Source organism: Lolium perenne, chromosome 2, assembly GCF_019359855.2.
Source record: "Lolium perenne isolate Kyuss_39 chromosome 2, Kyuss_2.0, whole genome shotgun sequence".
Lineage (NCBI taxonomy): Eukaryota > Viridiplantae > Streptophyta > Magnoliopsida > Poales > Poaceae > Lolium > Lolium perenne.
This window is the reverse complement of record NC_067245.2, coordinates 32,278,662-32,302,523: the sequence shown is the minus strand read 5'-3', so window position 1 is coordinate 32,302,523 and position 23,862 is coordinate 32,278,662.

Genomic DNA, 23,862 nt, shown 5'->3' with positions numbered 1-23,862 from the left:
CCATTTATCTCGTACCCTTGGAAAGTCGTTATAGTCGAAGATGGTGTCTTGGCCAACATGTACAGCTGATCTACAACCTTATTGTCACTCATTAAATGTTTTCTCAACCAACTGCCGAAAGTCTCCATGTGGGCCTTCCTAATCCAGGATTCAGGCTTCCCAGGGTTGTCCGAGCGTAAAATATTCTTGTGTTTCTCAAAGTACGGAGCCACCAAGCTGGAATTGGTCGAACTGTGTGGTGTGCTTGATCAGAGAATGGCCGTCCATACATATCATTGATTTCCTTCCGATCGTGCCTTTTCCACTTAGTCTCCCCTCGTGCCGCGATTGAGGAAGACCAATCGGCTTAAGGTCGGGAACAAAGTCAACACAAAACTCAATTACCTCCTCATTTCCATAGCCCTTGGCGATGCTTCCTTCTGGCCTAGCACGGTTACGAACATATTTCTTTAATACTCCCATGAACCTCTCGAAGGGGAACATATTGTGTAGAAATACAGACCGAGAATGGAAATCTCATCGACTAGGTGAACCAGGAGGTGCGTCATAATATTGAAGAAGGATGGCGGGAACACCAACTCGAAAGCGACAAGACATTGGATCACATCGTTACGTAACCGTGGTAGAACTTCTGGATTGATTACCTTCTCGAGAGATTGCATTGAGGAATGCACATAGCTTCACAATGGCTACTCGAACATTTTCCGGCAGGAGCCCCCTCAAAGCAATCGGAAGCAATTGCGTCATAATCACGTGGCGTCGTGAGACTTCAGGTTTTGGAACTTTTTCTCCGCCATGTTTATTATTCCCTTTATATTGGACGAGAATCCTGACGGGACCTTCATACTGCTCGGGCATTCAAAAAAGATGACCTTCTCTTCTTTGGTCGGAGCGTAGGCGGCACGACCTTGAAACCGTTCCGGATGCCGGTCATCGTGTCTTTCAAACTTTGCTGGTCCTGCCGTGCTTCCTTTGTATCATTTGACTTCCCATACACGCCCCAGAAGCTTAGGATGTTCACGCAAATAGTCTTCGTAACGTGCATCACGTCGATTGCAGAGCGGACTTCTAGGACTTTCCAATATTCTAGCTCCCGAGAATATAGATTTCTTCTTCCACATGGCTACGTGCCCGTCGGCTCCCTTCGGAACTGATTGTCCGCCAGGACCCTTTCCAAAGATGACTTTCAAACCCTTGACCATATCAAATACCTCAGCACCGGTGTGTTCCGCAGCTTCGGCCGGTGATCTGCCTTGCCGTTGTAATGCTTGCCTTTCTTTCTTCTTGGATGACCTTTCGGAAGAAATCGACGATGCCCAAGGTACACGTTCTTCTTACAATTTGGCAAATGTACACTTTCGGTCTCATGTAAGCATGCGTGCATGCATTGTATCCCTTATTTGACAGTCCCGAAAGGTTACTAAGAGCAGGCCAATCGTTGATGGTTACGAAAAGCAACGCTCGTAGGTCAAATTCCTCTTCTTTGTGCTCATCCCACACACGGACACCAGGTCTGCCCCACAGCTGTAAAAGTTCATCAACTAATGGCCTTAGGTACACATCGATGTCGTTGCCGGGTTGCTTCGGACCTTGGATGAGCACGGCATCATAATGAACTTCCGCTTCATGCACAACCAAGGAGGAAGGTTGTAGATGCATAGAGTCACGGGCCAGGTACTATGGCTGGAGCTCTGCTCGCCAAAAGGATTCATGCCATCCGTACTTAGACCAAATCTTATGTTCCTTGCGTCAGCTGCAAAATCTTTGAACTCTCTGTCGATCTTTCTCCATTGCGTTCCATCTGCGGGGTGTCTCAACTCCCCGTCCGACTTACGGTCCTCTTTGTGCCATCGCAACAACTTGGCATGCTCTTTGTTCCCTGAACAGACGTTTCAACCGTGGTATTATAGGAGCATACCACATCACCTTGGCGGGAACCCTCTTCCCGGGTTTCTCGGCCCTCAACATCGTCACCAGGGTCATCGCCTCGATCTTATAACGCAATGCAAGTGCATACTGGGCATTCATTCAAATTCTCGTATTCACCGCGGTAGAGGATGCGATCGTTGATGCATGCATGTATCTTCGTAACCTCTAAACCTAGAGGGCGAGACAACCTTCTTTGCTTCGTACGTAGTGGCGGGCAACTCGTTATTCTTTGGAAACATATTCTTCAACATTTTCAGCAAGTTTTCAAATGCCGAGTCAGCTACACCTGCCTGTGCCTTCCATCTCAGCAAATCCAGTGTGCAGCCCAGCTTTTTCAGACCATCATCGCATCCGGGGTACAGCGCCTTCCTGTGATCCTCTAACATGCGATCCAAATTCTCCCTCTCTTTTTCAGTTTCGCAGCGTCTCCGTGCATCAGCAATGGTCCGACCAAGATCATCAACGGGATCATCACGTGCCTCTTCTTCACCTTCCCCTTCACCTTCCCCTTCACCTTCAGATCCTCCATGAAAGTATCACCGAAATGAGCAAGATAGCTTTCATCGATGAAATCATCCCCTTCTTCATCTTCTTCCATTATAACCCCTCTTTCTCCATGCTTGGTCCAACAATTATAGCTTGGCATGAAACCGTGCCGAAGCAGGTGCATGTGAACATCTCTTGAGGAAGAGTAACCCTTCTGATTCTTACATTTAACACATGGACAGATAACAAAACCCTCCTGCTTGTTCGCATTAGCCACTACGAGGAAATCTTTCAAACCCGCACTGAACTCGCCGGAGAGTCGGTTACCGTACATCCATTGTCGATTCATCTGCATTATTATAATATAAAATATATAATTAACCATCATGCATTTGTTAAACTAACTAGCTACAAACAATATAAATTAAACAATGAACTACACACACATGCACATTTTATCAACGACACATCAAAGGTTCAAGTTGCTAACCGCGATCGAGGAGGAAAAAATAAATGAGAAAGCTCAAGTGTGGCTCCAACACTTCATATCATGTTTGTTTCATGCTCTTGGGGCATTTCATCAAACACCTTATGTGCATAAGAGGAACCAAAAGCAAACCTAACACCCACTTGTGAGCTTGTGAAGAGAATGGCACCAAATGGCTAAGTGTTGGCTGCTGGATGGGTATATATAGGGGAGGGGCTTTAGTCCCGGTTGGCCTGGCCAACCGCGACTAAAGGCCTTCGGGCACCTTTAGTCGCGGTTGGCCTGGCCAACCGCGACTAAAGACCCCCCACGTGCACCGGCTGGCCACCGAGCGCCCTGGGCCCAGGCCTTTGGTCGCGGTTCTCCTCCCGAACCGCGACTAAAGGTACCATTTGTCGCGGATCCTGCAGCATCGCGACTTATGGGGCTCACCCGAAGCCTGTTTTTCCACCAGTGCTACTACTAGTAAAACTATCCTTAGCAATCTCATGAGCCACTTGATTAGCTTCTCTCGGGCAGTACTGGAAGTACACAGACCCTATATGTGAACGCATGTCGGTGCAGTCCGCGAAGACTGCTACTGCTTCATTCCACCAAGATTCTTCTACCGTACATGCTTGGATCACCTCCAGGGAGTCTGACTCCGCCACTACATTGTTGCAACCCATCTTGATCGCAAGAGCAAGACCCTCTCTCATAGCTATTGCTTCCGCCATCAGAGGTGAAGCTACATATTGCAGAAAGGAACTAGAAGCCGCCACAAAACCACCCTGGTGGTCGCGAATAATGGCCCCAGTCGATCCTGCATAAGAGTCCACATGAAATGATGCATCAACGTTTAACTTCACCTCGCGAGGCCCTGGTTTCGACCACTTATTATCCGATGTCACATGCTGGCCTTGGGCCGATAACTTCGCCGAGTTCACCACTATTGAGAGGATGGATATCATACATCGATATGCTGTAGGTACATGTTCCTCACGTGTTCTTCTTCTTCGAATCCACCATAGATACCAGCTTGTAACACAAACCAGTTCCCTAAGCCCCACATTATCCAATCCTTGGACAGTATTATCTTGCACCATCAACAGATGCTCCAGGACTACAGAACCTGACCGATCCACCTGGGTAGCTTCATCAATGATGTTACTAATCCCCAAGTGCCTCCAAATCTCCTGGGCTGCTGGGCAAGTAAAGAGAAGGTGCAAAACATCCTCGGGTCCCAACCTGCAAATCGGACATGCACCAGAATATGTCGGTTGGCTAGGATGCTCTTTAACGGAACAATACCATGCAAGGATCGCCAGATGAATACTTTCACTTTGCCTGGGATTTTTAATTGCCAAAGAGTCTTCCAAACAGGATTAAGCGCTGAAACAGTAGGTCGTGCTAGTTGATTAGCCGATCCATAGTGATGGCGCCATTGAAGATGATAGCCAGACCTGACTGTGTATCTTCCATGCTTGGTAAAGTGCCAAGCAATAAAATCCTCAAATCCTTGATGATTAATCGGAATTTGCATAATTCTTCGGACGTCCAAAGGATTGAATAATACATACAACAGCTCCTCATCCCAAGTACCAGAAATCGGACTAATGAGTTCGCTCACTTTAGTATATACCGCGCCCGCTCTCTGTGATAAAATTCGTCTAGAAGGGCTCGATGGGATCCAGGGATCCTCCCAGATTTTGATACTGTCTCCATTGCCCACTCTCCAAATATATCCTCGTTTAAAAGTCTGTAGCCCCGCTATGATACTTTGCCAAGTAAAGGAGCTTCCAGATTTGGGCCCTGCTTTCAGAATATCCCCTGAGCGTAATATTTAGCTCGGAGAACCTGTGCACATAATGATTCTGGAGCATTTATAAGCCTCCAAGCCTGCTTAGCTAACATTGCTAAGTTAAACGAGTGAAAATCCCTAAATCCCATGCCTCCTTCATTTTTTGGGTAACACAGTTTCCACCAAGCCATCCAATGCATTCTTTTTTGGGTAACAAAGGTGGCACTTAATTACAAGAGCTGCGCTACCATTGGACATAGAAAGCTTTTTTATGGAATCCTCACACTGTAGAACTTATCGGAGCCGCGCTGACATTGCAGGTACTGGATCAAAGGCTTTGGCCGCTGAAACATATGATGCCACCTGCCAACAAGATGATGTTTCTCAAGTTGAGCAAAATAGTAGACGAGAACTTGCCCTGGAGAAGGAAAAAGTCCAAAATAAACCCTGAACTCATAGACAAAAGATAAATCGAACCCTGAACTCCTGATCTCTGAAATTGGCACCCTAAACTCTCTAATCCTGGTCTATTTTAAACCTTAGGGCCGTTTCAGCTGGGATTCCCTGGAAAGAAGTCCAAATAACCCCCCTAACTATCAGGTTTGGGACGGAGAACCCCTCTAAGTTTAAAATGGGGCACTTAACCCCCTTAAGTATGCAATACCAGCTAATTGACCCCCTTGCACGATGAAAGCAGTTTTACTTAGCGGTATTGCTGACGTGGACAATGGTTTGAACCACGTTGGCGCTGAATGGTCACAACGGGGCATTGTATCATTTTGTATACTAGTATAGCAGGAAGTCAGTGCGTCTGCCTGGTGCCGACGTGCCCGAGCAAAGGAATCACCAAGAAGCATTGAGGCCAGGGTGTCCATCTCGGCGCGCAGAGACTATACACCGGCACCATCGTCGGCGGCGGCTCGGCAGACATCCTGCAGGATAGTTCGCGCGAGCACTGGTTCGCGGGCGCCGAGCTCCGGCTGCCCGTTGACGCCGTTACTCAAAACTTGTTGGAGGGGCACCATAGCGGGAGCTGCTTCCTCGGGTGCCCGACGGGTGACAACCGCGGCAGCGATACCACGTGGCTTGTCGACGCCCTCCAACACGGCACGGTGACCCTGGCAGGGTGCAAGGCCGAGCCGCTTCATACTCGAGAGCAGCGGCGGCAAGAACGGGCGGGGCAAGAAGTGCGTCGGCATAGTGGCGACGTGCGTGATGGAGGCGTACCCTGCCCTCGTGCGCACACGCGTTCGCGCTGGTCCGCGACCTTACCGCGCACTTCACTCTGAGCCGCGACAACACCGGAGTAGGTTGGCGACCAAGAACTAGCAGCTGGCGACCAAAGAACTACCAGGAGCTGGCGTGCGAACTGCCTACGCACGGCGCGGGTCCTAGGCTGCCGCGGCGCAGGAACAAGGCATCGACATTGCGGCTGAGAATTAGCAGGAGCTGGCGGATGCACGGCACCGGAGGCAGCTCGCGGCGCTGTGGTTAAGGCCTAGGCGGGAGCGGCCGCTCTGTGCGCGCGCGAGGGACCCAAGGCGGGCAGGGGCGCTGGCCGCCGCTGATGTTGCACTACTGGATCGGTGCTGCTCTGTGCTTTAGTGAGTTGATGGATTGCTGTGTTGTTGCTTGCTAAATGTATGAATGAGCATGACGGAAAACAGAGTAGCTCACCTGCGTAGAAACAGTGGAGAATTAATCTGGTGATGGCGATCCAAAACAGGAGCTGCGCCCGTGTGCTCCAGATGCTGGAGTGGTGAGCCGATATGCGGACGTGCTCGTGCGCGGTGCTTGTGCACATCAACCACGGATGCTCGTGCGCCGAGTTTGGCATGGTGGCCATGGCGTGCACACTCAGGTCTGGGATGGAGACGACATCTGCGAGGCGGAGAACAAGGGGAGATAAGCGGCAACGAGGCGGTAGCTCACCCAGAGGCCCATGGCGAGCCGTCAGTTGCCAGGGTGGACGGAGACAGCTGCGCGGTGAAGTGGACGTCGAAGGTGCGCATGACAGGGGTTGTTTGCGCTGGTCGACGCCATGCTGGATAAAACCAGTGGTCTAGTTGGACCAAAACAGCTAAGAAAACCACCATCACCACGTGGAGGGGGTAATTTGCCTGGTATTCCATACTTAGGGGGGTTAAGTGTTCCAATCCAAACTTAGGGGGGTTTAGCATACCAAACCTAATACTTAAGGGGGTTATCTAGACTTCTTTCGATTCCCTTACGTGGCAATTAAAAATAGACCAGGATTCTTAGGGCCGTTCCCATGACCACGACCACGCCTCCAAGAAGGGAACGGCGCCCGCAAGCGTCGCCGTGGCCAGCATCGGTCGCCGCCGAGCAGGGTTTTCACCCCGGCCAAACACCGTGACCTCGATAGCCAGAGCTGGACTAGAGAAGGAGAACGAGGATGAAAGCCGTCGTCTTGAGCCACCGCCACCGAGAAGTCTGCAGGACATCTTACATTGTATACATTCCCTTCTGCCAGTGGAAGACGCTGCTCGCGCTGCCTGTGTGTCTCGTTTATTTATGAGTTCCTGGAGATGCCGTTCCAACCTCATAATCAACAACCATACGCTTGGTTTCAGTGGTGAGAAATTCGAGGAATTAGAAATCAATCTCAACGACAGAGTTGACCAAATTATTGAAAACAATTACGCCAAAATGGGGTGAAGGTGAAAACACTTGACCTTACTCTTTAGTCTTTACCCTTATGAAGATACCTGTGCCCCCTACCTGGACAGGTGGCTCCAAATCACCATGAAATCCAGGACCGTGAAACTTAGATTACAACTCTATCCTATTGAGATAAAGCACGCAGGACAACCGGCTGGAACACAGCAGTGGACGCATGGGTCGTCCTCCTCCAAGGGCGACTCGGGCGAACCCTAGCCGCCGCCGCAGCCTTCCCCTCCCCCTCCCCTCCCCTCCTCGTCGTCCCTGGAGGCTGCTGCCGGCGAAGCCTGGCGCGGCCGGTGATGGGGGAGGCGGGGATCCTCGCGTGGTTCCCTGTTGCGGCGGTAGGAGGCACGCCTCCGCGCCGAGGGGATGGTCCCGGTTCTGGTTGATGGCGGCGTAGGCGGTCTTGGGGGCGGCGGCGCGGCCCTCTCCGCCGTTCCTCACCGTGGCCTCGCCGGGAGGGCGGTGATGGGGGCGGCGGCGCGGCCCCGGACCCTCTCATCCTTCCTCGCATTGGCATGGCCGGGTGGGGATGGGGGTGGATCGCGTGCTGCTTCTCCTCAAGAGCTGGGATCACGGCACCAAGGGTGGCGGCCCTGGATGGCGATGGTGGTGACGGCGCCAACCTGGTGGCAGGTGGCGGGCGTCAGGTGCTGCTAACCGTGGCATCGCGGTGGTGGTCTTCTCTCTCGCCGGAGGAGATCGGCTAGTTGTGTGGCTAGCCGTGGTGGATCTTGTGATCTGTCGCCTAGTTCCCGATGGCGAGGCGCAGCTGCCGGTGAAACGGTCATGGCGGATGATGGCGGCGCCTTTCGCCGTTACCTTGTTGAAGGCATTGTCTCTGCAGTCTGCGTTTGTTCGTCTGGGCTGCCCCAGGGGAAACCCTAGACCCGGGTCTCCCGGATCGGACGATAGCGGCGCGCAACGCCGTTCTCCCTGTTGGGGGTATCATTTTCGGAGCAGACAACAGATGGTGGTGGTGCTGAGGTGGAGCGGTGTGCTTTTCCTGTGTCGGCGTCGTCGAGTCGCCGCGGCATGGTGCAGTGGTGTCTCGCGATGGATGCAGTGTGATGGACATGCGCAGGATGGTGGAGTCGCCTGGCGCCGTGGCGGCATCGATGGCAGGCCTGGCATGGTCAATGCGATGATCCCTCTTGAAGATGGAGTCGAGGAAGACAGCGGTAGCAACTTCTATAGCGTGTCCGTTGGCGTATGCTGAGAGTCTGATTGCCTGGATGTGCTTCTCATCTGCTATTGGGCGGCCTGGGAAGACATTTGGTTTTTTTGGATGATATGAGTTGGTGAATTGTCACCCCCTTCATCCCTCTGTAGGTTTAGCGAGGTGGCTTTGAGTTTGATCTTTTGTATTGCTCTTGTAAGGTGTTGTAAATAATCTAATAAAAAAAGCCGCGTGCATCCTTTAGATGCAGCTAGGACGATATTTTCCCTATTTCGAAAAAAGATTGAGATAAAGTACAACAGTTTCCCGTGTTCGGTTTTATCTGATAAGGCAGCTGCAAGTACGATTCAGTCTCTTCACCTCTCCTTTTGTGTTTTCCATCCCACACCTACACTTGGCTGCTTGAAAAGGTTGAAGAGTTTAGATCTTTTTATGGTCAACATTACCGAGGAAGGATTACGACACTTTCTATCAAAAAAATTCGCCCTGGAGCAGCTGGTGCTGTTCGCATGCAGTGGCATAGTTTGCTTCAGAATACCTTGTACACTCCAGAAGCTCATGCTCCTCCGTGTTACAAATAACAAGATGATGCAGGTGGTGCAGATCGATGCTCCAAACCTCTGCTCTTTCCAGTATAAAGGCAGCCCCCTGGCCCTGGTAGAAATTTCTGTCCGAAATTCTTCGCAGCTTAAGGAAGTAGATTTGTCATCTCTCAGAGCATCTCCACTCGTCTCCCCGATAAGTCCCCCACGAGCCGTTTTTTACATCCGGACGGCGAAAAACGGCCCAGTCGCGCCCCCGGGTTCTCATTTTCGTCCGGAAAACAACCTAATTTCGTCCGGACTCCCCGGGCCATCCTCGATTTCCCGGGGATCTCTCGGGGACTCCGGATGGAGCAAAACCAACCGCCCACGCCCACGTGTCTCCTCTTTCGTCCGGACTCCCCGGGCCATCCTCTTTTTCCCCGAGAAACGCCGCTTGGGGAGCACACGGCTGGAAATATACTGCCCCCCAGGCCAAATTTTCGTCCAATCCGGACAAAAATTTCGCCGGATTTGAGCGTGAAGAGCGCCAACGAGTGGGGATGCTCTCAATTCGTCTACACCTGGCATTCTCTCTGATGCGCGTGCCAGGCTTCCATCCATCGGACCAAATGTTGAGAGCCTTACCCTCCGCTCTCATAAAGAGGTATGTTTTGCTTCCAACATCTTAATAATCATATTACAGTGACAATTCAAGCATATAGTGAAGAGTGATATGTATAATAAGTAATAACACTTCTGTTGAACATTGGCAAAAATAATCTTGGGATTCATCCTTCTTCAGAATGTTGACACTCCAATGATGCCATCTAAGCTCATCAACCTTAAAAAGTTGGAAATCAGAGTCTGCGCATTTGTAGAGGCCTTCTCCCCGAGCTATGATACCAATGTGGTTTTTCTTTTCTTCCAGCGTTCGGAGAGTTGTATCTATAGCAAATGCTCTATCTCATTACAAATTATATGGAACAACTTTGTTTAGATGTATCATCTATAGCTAGCACTAACCGAAAACCACTATTTTTTTTGAAACGGTCACCCGGGGGAGAGGATCCCCACCTGAATTTCATTTCCTTTTGATGAACAAGTTTTACATGATACAAGATGGGAGGTGGTTGCGCTAAATTAAGCATCAGTTCCGCTTTGTGCTCTCCATTTCTAAATCTATGAGACCATAGTGTTAGTGACATAGGCATCCCCAATGGGCCTGCCGAAGATGGTACCCGGGATTTATTCAAGGCCCATGACTCGAAGAAAGAGAAGGTTCGGAAGCCCAAGATACTATTATGGAAAGATAGAGTTGTAATAGGAAGTGTAATTTGTAATCTTACGGGGCGGGTCAGAAACCCTCTCGGAATCTGTAAACTTGTGTATACGAATCCCTCGGCTCCGTCTCCTATATAAGGGGGAGTCGAGGGACAAAGAAAGGATCAAGTCATTGTTTTTCCCAAACCCTAGCTTTTACATCGTCGAGTACTTTTCGGCTGAAACCTTCGAGATCTACTTGCCCTCTACATCCAACGAAACCCTAGTCTACTACTTGTAGGCATTGACAAGTTGATACCTTGTCAATTGGCGCCGTCTGTGGGATTTAGAGGCGACAAGGAGCTGATCTCGATGGCACGTTCAAGATCGTCGACTTCGTCGATAGCAAGCAACGTCATGGACAAAGGTAAACGGATCGAAACTGGTCTCGTCGATTTTGTTCGGGATAGCAAGCAACGTCATGGACAGAGCTGTATTTCGGGAGGTTCTTCAAGAAGAGTATCGGGAGCTTCGTTCCGAGGAAACATTGTTTTGTAAACCAATGACAAGGTTCTAGTACAGAAATCCAAAAAATCGCGAACCTGACAAGCGCGATCTTGAAATCTGACAATCTGTCGGGTCCTTTCTGGAGTGGCCCAGAACAAACAGCCATGGTCAAGGGAAAGATTGACGAGCAGGTTGGTCCTCGTGTTTACCCTTTCGTCTTCAGCCGCAGCATCGAGAAAGGAACCTATTCGACGACAGCACAAAAATTTCAAAAAGGATACAGCAGAAAGATAGGAGTTTTTGGTTCAAGATAAAATACCAGATATGTCGGCAGCGGCCTCATTCATCAACTCAAGCATGGAATTCTCTCGAGAAGTTGCTTTCTCAGCTTCAGAAACGGCGGCTTCTTTGGCAGCCATGGCTTCTTGAGCTTGTTGGAGAGCAATTTTTTCAGCCTCGGAGGCCTTGCGAAATTTTTCCATCATCACAAGTGTTTGCCTCTTTGCATATTGAAGTTGCTGCCGAAGTTCTTCCAAATCTTGCGGCAAACTCTCACTCGAGGAATTTCCACCGAGCTCAGTATTAATGAGAACTTTCTTCGAGTGAGAAGGAGTAGGCAAAGTATCGGAAGGAGCATGGGTTGGAGTATAGTTATCAAATATCAACTGAAATTAAAAAAAAGTCGACATCAATCATCAAGCAAAAACAGAATTCCATTGATCTTCAGAATAATTACAGAGACATTACAAGGGAGCTAGTGGGAAAAGTGTCACCAAAACCTACTTTGGCGACATCATCAAAAGTGAAAAAGAAAAAGAAGAGGGGAGGTAAGACAAGGCGATCTACTGGACCTCCGGTTTGGATGAACTTGGAGCCGGAATTGGCTTGCACCCAAGGTAGGCGAGGACCTTCTTAGAATTTGGTTTTGCAGCCTTGATCAGCGACTGCCACCTTTTGGTCTCCATCTCTTGCGTGTCGCCAACCTTGGTCCAGTCAACACTCTGTTGGCTATCGGCAATCAAGGCAATGGTGCTTGATACGTCCAAAACGTATCTACTTTCCCGAACACTTTTGCTATTGTTTTGCCTCTAATTTGTGTGTTTTGGATACAACTAACACGGACTAACGCTGTTTTCAGCAGAACTGTTCTGGTGTCTCGTTTTTGTGCAGAAATCCAACTTTCAGGAAAATCCTCGGAATTTATGCAGAAGGCCCTATTTTCCCAGAACACTGACGGAGCCAGAAGGACAAGTCAGGTGGAGGCCCGAGGGCCCCACACCATAGGGCGGCGCGACCCAGGGGGGGCCGCGCGGCCATGTGGTGTGGCCCCCTCGGTCGGCCTCCGACGCCCTCCTTCGGACTACTTATTGCCTTCGACCTAAAAACGCACGGGGAGAAGTCGAAGTAGCCAGAAAGCCTCCAGAACGCCGCCACATCGCGAAACTCCGTCTCGGGAGCCAGAAGTCTCCGTTCTGGCACTCCGCCGGGACGGGGAATTGGAGGAGATCATCGCCGCCATCACCACCGACGCCTCTCCATCAACCAGCAATGTTTCCCCCATCCATGTGTGAGTAATTCCCCCGTTGTAGGCTGAAGGGGATGGTAGGGATTGGATGAGATTGGTCATGTAATAGCATTAGATTGGTAGGGCATAGTGCCTAGTGTCCGTAATTGGTACTTTGATGATATTGTTGCAACTTGTTATGCTTAATGCTTGTCACTAGGGCCCGAGTGCCATGATCTCAGATCTGAACATGTTATTATTTCATCATGATATTCATTGTTTATGGTCTTTCCTGCAAGTTGTATACACATGTCGCTGTCCGGAACCAATGGCCCCGAAGTGACAGAAATCGAGACAACCGGAGGGGATGGTAGTGACGTGAGGATCACATGTGTTCACGGAGTGTTAATGCTTTGCTCCGGTACTCTATTAAAAGGAGTACCTTAATATCCAGTAGATTCCCTTGAGGCCCGGCTGCCACCGGCTGGTAGGACAAAAGATGTTGTGCAAGTTTCTCATTGCGAGCACGTACGACTATAATTGGAACACATGCCTATTGATTGCTTTGTACTTTGACACCGTTTTATTATTATCTGCAAATGCCCTGCTATGATTGTTACATGAGTTTCTCTCATCCATGCAACGCCCGTCATCCATCCCTGTGCCTACAGTATTTTAATCCTGCTGTTTACTATAATTACTACTGCTGTCTTTGTTACTCGTCTTTGTTATTCTACTACGCTATCGTTATAAAACTCTGTTACTATCGATAAACTCTTGCGAGCAAGTCTGTTTCCAGGTGCAGCTGAATTGACAACTCCGCTGTTAAGGCTTCCAAGTATTCTTTGTCTCCCCTTGTGTCGAATCAATAAATTGGGTTTTACTACCCGCGAAGACTGCTGCGATCCCCTATACTTGTGGGTTATCAGTGCTCTCCACGCCAACCTTCAAACTTTCTTGGCGAAGTTTGAGCCCAAGATTTTCGACAGTATTGAAGCACTTGGCCAGGGCAAGGAACGGCGTGGGTTGCTCCTTCTTCGGGAAGAAGTAGGGATAAAGTCGCGACAAACCCGCTTCAGCTTCGGCAAGGTCGTCGCATGCTTCGTCTCCATGAATCTCCAGAAGAGAAAGCGCATCAAGAAGAGGATCATTTTCGGGATCACTAAGTTCATATTCTTGACCCGTCTTTCCTGCTAAGACAAAAGTTTATCGATAAGCAAGCAAGATAGAAGAAGTTCGACGCAATCAAAATAGTTCGGATACTTACTGACGAAGCGACGAATTTGCGACGCCAGGCGCTTGATAATCGCCTCCTCGCGAGCAGATTGTTCAGAAATGCGCTCGCTTAGAGCGTTTTCCACCTCATGAAGTCTCTTTCGAAGATCTTCGACGATGGCGGCTTTTGCCTTAGCCTTTTTTGGCATCTGCTTCAGCCTCCTTGCGAGCTTTTTCACTTTGCTCCAGTTTAAGAGCAAGTGCATCAGCACGATTGTTAGCTTCCACAAGATCGGCTGAAAAAGCATCGACAACATTGAGTATGGCAACAAGAATTAAGAGGAAATAAATGCAATTGAGAAAAAAGAGAGCAAGATAGTACCTTTCAACTGATTGCACTACTAGGGAAAGGCCCATTGCCGGCGCACCTAAAACGCCCATTGCCGGCGCACCACGAGCCCGCCGGTGCGAACGCGCCGGTGATAAATGGACACTGCCGGCGCACCAGGTAGTGCGCCGGCGATATCTCAGCTACTGCCGGCGCACCACCCAAGCTTCGTCGGCAAAGATCTATTCCACCGGCGCACAACCAGGTGCGCCGGCAGTAGTGCTTCCAGCACTGGCGCATGCCACGTGCGCCGGCAGTATGTCATTTAGGTGCGCCGGCAATTAATTCGAAAATTCTTTTTTCCAGCTTTTTTCCAGCATATTACAATACATATTTGACAGCAGTATATATTTACAACGCAGTTCATATTTATACAGTATTACATGCAATATGAGAAGCACATAGAGAGCCAAGTTTCATTTCGGTATCAGTACACAAATACGCAAGTCTCGTTTCGGAATGTGTTGATTCATACAACACATGTGCATATGCAACACCGAACGACGAAGTTTCACAAAGTTAGAAGTCTTGGTACATAGTCGTCACAAGTATCGTCATACACCTCACAATGTAGGTCCTAACCTAAACTAGAATCACATAGAACATGACCAACATGGTCATGACCATCATCACGAAGGCCATGGTCTTCATCCGGTTCCTCCTCATGTCCCTCATCTCTCCCGCTAGATAACGGGCGTATCTTCCTTCCGCCTCCACCCTAGTGGGGTATCCCTTGTAGCTGTTGCCGCTGAAACGGTGCACCTGTCTCCGACAGTCCTCCCAGTCGTCGTAGACTCCAGGAACCCTCCCCTTGTACACGACATATGTCGTCGGCATCTCCATTCACAAGACAAGTAAAACGTTAGTACCAATGCAATGAACAAGTGCCAACTCAAATAAGAGACAAGTAGTATGAACTAAATAGCATGTGCCTCATACTTTGTTGGTCGAAATAAATAATAACATACAGGGATGGGGTCAGTGAGGCTAGGTAGGATGCACAATAGATTGATATTTGTGGCCATCACACCAAGCCTCACTGGCCCCACCCCGGAGTGTACAAGTGAACATTTTAATCATCGGCCAATGCAATTAAGAAGTGCGAACTCAAATAGAAGACAAGTAGTACGAATTAAATAGCGTGCCTCATACTTTGTCGGTCGAAACAAATATTAACATCCAGGGATGGAGTCAGTGAGGCTAGGTAGGATGCACAATAGATTGATACTTGTGGCCGTCGCACCAAGGCTCACCGGCTCCACCCCGAGTGTACGATTGACCGAACATTCTAATCATCGGCGAACTCCAAATACGAGGCAAGTAGTGGTCGAGTAAATGCAAATAATTATTAAGCTATGTACGCCATAATCTTGAAATATATAGCAAAGTAAATGAAACTACAGACACATGTTCACATGCACATTCATACAACTAAATAAAAGCAACTAGTCGATTCTATGGGAATATATAGCAATTATTACAGTACGGAAGTTCAAGGACATATCGTTCAAGCTTTAGCAAGTGTTCCCGTCGTAGGATCAGGTTGTACGCCTAGGGGGGAATGGACGGCAGCCCTCAAGCGAGTTGAACGGCCTCTCATCACGCGACATCTCCAAGCGGAGGTCTATCTCGTCATTAGGTGGTAGACCATAGCCGTAGAAGAACTCGCTGCACCTATTGTTGACATCCTGCAGGATTATCGTGCAAATGAACTGCTGGATGCGACCCCGATTCTTTCTAATCTCTCTATCGGGGACATCCGCCATGTTTGCAAACCTGTTTCGAGATTATCGGCAGCAACATGTCATCTGCGTACTTTATGTACTCCTGCATCTGAAGGATGGCGTACCACGCGTCCATCCCATTGTCGGGCGTCGATCGCCTGAGGCAGGGAAGTTGGTTGTGTGGGTTAAGACGAAGCCTCCTCGGGATTTCCTCTCTACTTTGAGGGGGCCTGCCTTGTTGGCGAAGCCGGTGAGAGCATCATTGAGAAGGGCCCTGATGTGGGAGTAGTCTTTCTTGCGGTCCCTACCCGAGTCGAGATAGACTGCATGCGAGTGTTGCGGGTGCACGATGATGAGGGTGCAGAACTTGTCTCTGCGGAAAACACACGGATTAACCTTTGGAAATGCAAATGGAGATATAGGATAGAATGGTGATGGGGGACTAGCGAGTGATTACTTACTCGGGGAAGTAAGGGATGAGAATGGCGCCCTTCTTAATGTTCGCCAGCATGAAATCCTCGACCTGCTGGGTGGCAATCGCGCGATCCCCAGGGTTGCAGATGATGCTCTCCCGCATATAGAAGGGGTCCATGATCGCGATGGTCGGCGTCCCCTCCTTAACAATCTGGGAAGACATGCTAAGAGCAACTAGGCGAACCACACTAAAGTGGAGCGCTTGCATGCGATAGATGCTGAAGATGTCATTGAACCGGATGAAGCACAAGTCCGCGGGGTACTTCTCGACGAAGTTCATGCCAGTTGGCACCTTCGCCACGAAGAGAGGGTAACCAGGATCTTTTGATTTGAGAAGAAGGTTCTCCACATGCAAGACAGTCTCATGCAAGCTCCTCATATCCGGGGTGAGTTTCTTCACGACATGCTCCGGCAGCATCGGTTGACCCAAGTGATGCAGAGGTCGCCAATTGTTTGGCAACTTGTCAAGGAGTGGGACCTTGTCCTTGGATTTGGCCGCCGCCGCCTTGTCTTGGGCGTCCTTCTTATTTGCCCTCGTCCTCTTCTTGGGTTGTAGTGCTGGACCATCCATCGCCGTAGTGGCCGTAGCACGGAGTGTGTTTGGGCTCAACATATTTTTGACAGCGGCGGTGGCGACCTCCTCAGGATTTTCCTCCTCATCAGCCGTTTCTTGAGAATCGAACAGCTTCTTGGAGCACACATATTTCAAGCCCGGCGCATCCTCATGGACAACTTGTGAAGACGTAGGAATATCCCATTGGAAGTTGTCACGTTCATATTCCTCGGCCTCTGGCGCAGCTGGCTGTTGTGGTGGGGCGCTGACCTCTGGCGCAGCTGGCCGTTCTGGTGGGGCGATGACCACGGGCGCCGCTGGCTGTCGTGGAGGGACGCTGACATGTGGCGCCGCAAGGTGCTTGTCTTTGCTTGCCGTCGACCCCGAGTAGGTGTTGATCCGAATTAGGGTCTTCGGCCATAGCAGTACCCAACCCTTCAGTGAGGCCAGATTCAACGGGCTATCGTCATCGGCACCATGCGGTTGATTAGGAGGAAACAAATCCTCATAGCCCGGTAACGCCCGATCCACTTCAACCCGGTAAACGTCATCCGCCATATCTCGTGTGTGCCACTTCTTATCCAGGGGCCGAATGATGGACCCCCTCGCGACGTCTTTGAGTTCGTCGTTTACTCTCATCAAAAAGGTGCATGGCGTCGAGAGCGCCTGCGAGAACATGTGTATGGCGTTAGAGAGAGGGCAAGGATGACGAAACTAATATATTAACTTGATGTACACATTAGTTAATTACCGTGAGGGCGTTGAGCTCGGCTAATGTCGATGGGCCAGCACATGCGGCGGCGGGCGTGCAAGTGACGGAGGGGCTGCTACCCGGCATGGACGGTGAATCCCTAGCACCAGCGACATTGCCGGCGGCCGGAGGAGTCTCCATTATAACATTGTCATTGCCGGCGGACGGCGGCACCATCGAGTTGCTGCCGTTGAAGCTAACCACTTGCATTTTCGGGGGGGGGGGCCTTGTTTGCCACCCTCATACCACGCTTGTAGAGCGTTGAAATCTGCTTGGACTCCAGCAGCGACTTCAGCTTTGACTTCAGGTACGAGTGTAGCTTTGAGTTGCGGTACCAGTTGCGGTACCAAACCAGCTTGGACTTGGGCTAGGATTGACTCCCTCATTTCCTCCGCCTCCCACTGCTTCCTCTCATTACGCGCATTTTTATCGGCCGCAGACGACAAGCCATAGTGACCATGCTTGTAGCCTGTACCGGCGCCAGCCACACGGCCTCTATGCGGCCTTCTCGTCGGTGAATGCTCATTAACGATGTTTAGCGCCCGTATGAGAGGCTTGTCCCAGGCTACCCTGCCCGTCGACGCCTGGGACGAGGAGCCTTCGTCACCTTGGGAGGCTTGAGAAAGTCTTTGTCTTTCTTCTTCCTGCGGAAGAAACGCGAACCATTTAGAAATGTTGCTACTATTATATGAACGATACTTGATCTAATAAAACCGGTAAATTGCTTACCAGTTTTTCTCCAACGCCAGACCTTCTGGTCGTTCGTGAACCAAATTATGTCGGTTACGACCTTCGGGTCCGTGACAAGTTCCCCGGTTAGTTTCTTCTTATGGTACCGGGACCTGATGAATCTTCTTTCAAGCGGGTCCTTGTACTTGAGCCAGGGGTTCTCAATGCCGGCATTTACATACGCCTCGTCCTCCTTCGCCCAATAGGGCTCCTTTCCCTCGTACCCACGGCTCCCAAGGTTGTGGTTGCCGATGTTAAGCTCCCGCATTTCCTTCCCCCACAACTTGCGATTCTTGGTTGCTTGTAGCTCTTCATTGGCCACAAAAGCATCAAAGTCCGCACAGGTGACATGCGGAAAGGCGGAGTGGACCTCTTCGAAACCTTTGCCCTTAGCAATCAGCTTCCGCACCATGTACTTATAGCTGCTGAGGTGTTTGGTGAACTTCAGGAGGGCTTGTGAGTTCACAATGTTGTTGGTTTGATGACTGGAGGCGTAGTCGCCTAGGAACTTGTATCGTGCGTGCAACCTCGCAATGAGCTGGGCTCGCAAAGGCGCTTTGCTCTCAGCTCGGAGGTCCGTCTCGTTGAGATTGACGACCTCTCGGAGGATACATGCCAGTTGGTTGCCGTACCCCTTGGCAACATCCTTAGGCTCCACCGGCAAACCACTGGCAGGGTCCACCTCTGTGACTGTGTCTCTGCCGGTGCCGACCGTGTTTTGGCGCCTTGCCTTCCGCGGCCTCTTGGCTCCACTTGTCCCGGTGCCACTACTCCCGGCGGCGCCGCTAGGATCGTCGCCGCTTGTCTCGCCGCCACCCCCGGCGGCGCCGGTTGCCTCATCGCCGCTAGGCTCGTAGGTACTACCCCCGGCGGCGGCGCTTGCCTCGTTGCCGCTCGGCTCGTCGGCACTACCCCCAGCGGCATCCTCCATCTCATGGTCCTCGTCGCCGCCAACACCAGCGGCCTCGGCATCCTCCTCCGTCCTAAAGAAGTGCCTATTGTAGTGCTCCTCTAACTCTTCTTGAGACGACATGGTGGCTTGCACTAATAGAAGATGAAAAAGAGTTAGAATTCACGGAAAAATTCGGCATGACCTTTGCTAAAAATTGGTCATGCCGAGTGCTAGAATTGCCGGAACGGAAATGAATCGACATTCCGGCACTCAATAGCAACTCAATCCCTGTAACAGAAATGCAATTCACATATATGATACATTTTTCATTTTCATTTCTTTTCCAACCAGCATCAGAGAGTGAACATAGCAACAACATGTGTCATTTCTCATTTGTGAACACTTGACAGCATCTCAACCAGAGACAACATTTCCATCTCAACCAGAAGCAAACCAGAAGCATTTAGTATAACAAATACAACCAGAGACAACATATCCATCTCAACATTTCCAACTACTGCCTTTTTCTTTATTTATTTCTGTAGTTGCTACTATCATACCAAACATCTAAATACTGCAGAGTTTAGAAAATTAAACATAATGATTAGGCATTCCCTGGATTCAAACCAGAATTCAAACACTAAATAAAAACCATAACCATTTTACATCAACACCATGCTACTCTCTGGCTACATAATTAAAACAGTGCCAAACAGAGCTTGTACCCACTTATACAAAATACACTAGGTACCTTATCATTTTCATTTTGTTTTAAATGAACCAGATAAGGAACATAGCACCAATTTTCATTTTCTTTTAAATGAACCAGAGAAGCTCACATGTGTCATTTCTCATTTGTGGATTATCAGAAAGCTCCAATTATAAATCAACTAAATGAACCTAGCTAGCTACTGTCCATTTGCAACAGCACATCATATATTTGCAAAAACACAATTTTAAATGAACCAGAGAATGAACATAGCACTTCTTCTTCTTAAATTAAGTAAACCAGTAGCTAAACCAGTAGTAGCATTTGCTACTGCCAACTAGTGTTCATTTCATTTAAATGAACCATGTACTGCTAGCAAATTTTATTAACTAAACCTACTAAATTATTTTGACCAGAGAACCATCATATTATTATGAACATACCTAAGAAACATGAACCTAGCTAGCTACTTCATTTGCATTTCATCTAAACCAACTAAACCAACATATATAAAGTTCATTTTCAACTTGATTCCAGTAGAATAAGCATGAACCAGAGAACCATGTACATCATTTTTATTTTGTTTTAAATGAAACACAGAATGAATTGAACCCTAAAGTGTTCATTTCATCATTTTTTAAATGAACCAGAGAGCATTATTGCTATATCAACCAGCCAACATCTAGAGAATTTATAGAATTTAAATGAACCAGAGAGCATTGTCATAGAAGGCACTACATTTATAGAATTTCAGGCAGCCAACATCTTGCTATATGGTTCATTTAAAAATTACTACATTTTCATTTGCATTGAACAGCTACCATTATAACTCACTGCAGGTTTGGGATAATTGGCCCAATCATTTGAATTTCATGTTTTATCAAAATGCTGCAAATAACATCAGTCTAACACACTTAGCATCTGTAGTACCTATGCAATTTTCAAGCATCAAGACCCACAAATTACAAGAACTAATAATGTTCCAGAACTGCAAACCAACAAGAACTAGAAAAATTAGTTTCAAACCCTATTGCATTGTGTTTCAATTTCATTACTACAAGAACTAGAAACTGATGCTAAATGTAATCACACGAGCAGAGAACTATTGGAGGATTTCGTTGAACAAAATTTCTTTGTTGGAGGAGAACCAAAGAGGGCAGGGGGAGGGGGAGAGGGAAGGGAAGAGGGAAGGGGAGAGGGAACCAAACCTCACGGTCTTGACGTCCCCTACTCCAACGGCGGCAGCGTGATGTCCCCTACTCCAACGGCCGTGGTGCCGACGTCCCCGTCTCCAACGGCGGCGACAACGTACGGGTCCTCTTGGTCCAGGGCTTCCACGCGGCGGCGTGTATGGGGCAGGTGGGGGCTAGTGGAGGGGGATGTTGGTGGAGGGAGATTGTGAGGACGGCGGTGCTCGAGATCGACGGTGGCGGCAGCGAGAGAAGAACAAAGGGCGCGGTTAGGGTTCGTCTCGATTGGGGAATGGGGAGGGAGAAGTGTCGCGCGGTGCGGCTAAGTCCCAGGTATAGCCGGACCCATGTTATTGCCGGCGCACCACCTGTTTGGTTCGCCGGGGACAACTGTACCCCCGGCGAACCAAACAGGTGGTGCGCCGGCAATAACATGGGTCCGGCTATACAGGACTTAGCCCCCAGCCCCTGGCTGGCCATTTCCTTTTCTATTTTACTTTTACTTTTTCTTCATTTCTTTATTTGTTTTCACTTTATTTTATGTTTATTTTCTTTCCTCCCAAATCATATACAAAAAATGAGTTATGCATTATATTTATGTTCTTATCTTTTTAAGATAATAACAAAGCAATATGCATGAGTTATGTAAAAACATGAAGATATGAGTTATATATACATGCATGCATAAAATATTGACCAACACAAATCCTATACTATTTTTTTCCTTTTCTAAAACATTTCCTTTTTCTATTTTATTTTATTTTTCTTCTTTTCTTTATTTCTTTTCACTTTCTTTTATGTTTATTTTCTTTTCCCACAAATCCTATACTATTTTTTTCCTTCTCTTTTCAAGATAATAACAAAGCAATATGAGTTAATTAGGCATTACAAAAAAATATGAGTTATATATACATACACAAAATATTGACCAACACAATATTAATTAGTCATACATAAAATATTGGCCATGACCATATGAGTAGTTATGAATTACACAAAATATGAGTTATAGATTGCAAATAAATTTTTACATCATCGATTGAGAAGAGTGTTTCGCTTTCTTCTTGCTTTTCTTGCTTGTCGTTGAATAATTTAGCCCCGTGTCGTGACTTCTTCTTTTGAAGGGTCGACCTGACCTCGGTAGCGTGGTCCTGCTTCTTCTTGTGGTGTATGTTGTGTCTTCATCCTCGGATTCTTCCATCATTGGGTCTCCGACTTGTCCTTCGAAGTCTTCCTCGTTGGTGACTCCATCCATTCCGACGATGGTCCTCTTGCCTCTCCTCACGATAACACGGCTAGGCCTGGATGGGTCGGTTATGAAGAAGCATTGGTGCACGTGTTCGCCAGCACCCATGGCTCATTCTCGCGCGGTGGCGTTCGTGGACTTTGATTTGTTGGCTTCGGGTAGAAACATGGTGGTGAAATACCGGTCTTCTTTTTCTCGACGCTCTTAGCCCATCCGATACGGAACATCGGCACTTTCTCCCCGCCGTAGCTAAGCTCCCGCATTTCCTTGATTCTTCCGTAGTATCTAGTCTTTACGTCACCCGTCCAGAATCCATCGTTACCCCGAGTTCTGGTAAACACTGTTCTTGTCTTTTTCTTCCGTGTAGAATGTGTACCCGTTGATATCGTACGCTTGGTAAGTCATGATGTTGGGCGCGGGGCCATGTGACAAGGCCAATACTAGTTTATCCTTGTCGTAATCCATTGGTGGGGGATTAGCATCAATGTGGTCTTTGAACCAGCGCGCGAAAGAGGAGTTGTGCTCTCTGTATATTTCTGCTTCCGTCATCATCGGCTTGCCACTGTTCTCTATCATGGTTTTGTGCTCTTTCAACCAAGGATCGATCAAGTCAATGTGTTGTAGCACTACTAAGTTGGCCCTGTCAAAGTCGGAACTCCGACCAGGACATGTGCACGTGCGGTTCCTTCCTTCCATTTTTGTGGCCTACTCCCTCGAACCTACAGAGGTACTTGTTTTGAGGCAAACCAACAGGGTCCTCGATGTCTAGATAATTCGTGCGTAAAGAGATGCACTCTTCGGTGAGCCAGCCCTGTACGATGCTTCCATCTGGATGTGACCTGTTACGAACGTATCCTTTAATGACCCCATTCATTCTTTCAAACGGCATCATGTTGTGTAAGAATGCCGGCCCTAGACTGACGATATCATCCATGATATGGACCAACAGATGGACCATCACGTCAAAGAATGCAAAGGGAAGTACATCTCCATCTCACATAGGATCACCACGATCTCTTCCTGGAGCCTTGCGAGTTTCTTCACGCTTATCGACTTCCGAGTTATGACGTCGAAGAAGTTACAGAGCCCGATCAGCGTTGCACGGACATGGTCATCCATTATACCTCGGATTGCAACCGGAAGAATCTGCGTCATCATCACGTGACAGTCATGAGACTTCATGCCGCTGAAGTTTCGTTTCTTGGGGTCCAGTATCTGCTTATTAGCCCGGAGTAACCGAAGGGCACTCTGACTCCTACAAGGCAATTGAAAAATTGATCGACCTCGGCCGGACTAAAAGTGAAGCAGGAGGGGGGACAGTAATAGTCTGGCTGCTTAATCCTTTTGCGCTTCTGACCGCCGTCCGCCTCCTCCTCCGACTGTCCCTCTTGGGCCGGCGGGATCTGAAGCTCTTCCCTGATGCCCAAAACTTTCAGGTCCTGTCTTGCTTTCGGCCCATCTTTGGTCCGGTCCGGCATGTTGAGAAGAGTGCCAAGCAAGCTCTCGCACACGTTCTTTGTAATATGCATGACATCAAGGCAAAGTGAGGTGTATCGAGAATTTTCCAAGACGGCAAGTCCCAAAACACGGACCTCCTTTTCCATACACCAATGAGCGGCGTCGTTTCCTTTTTCTTCTTCTTCTCTCCG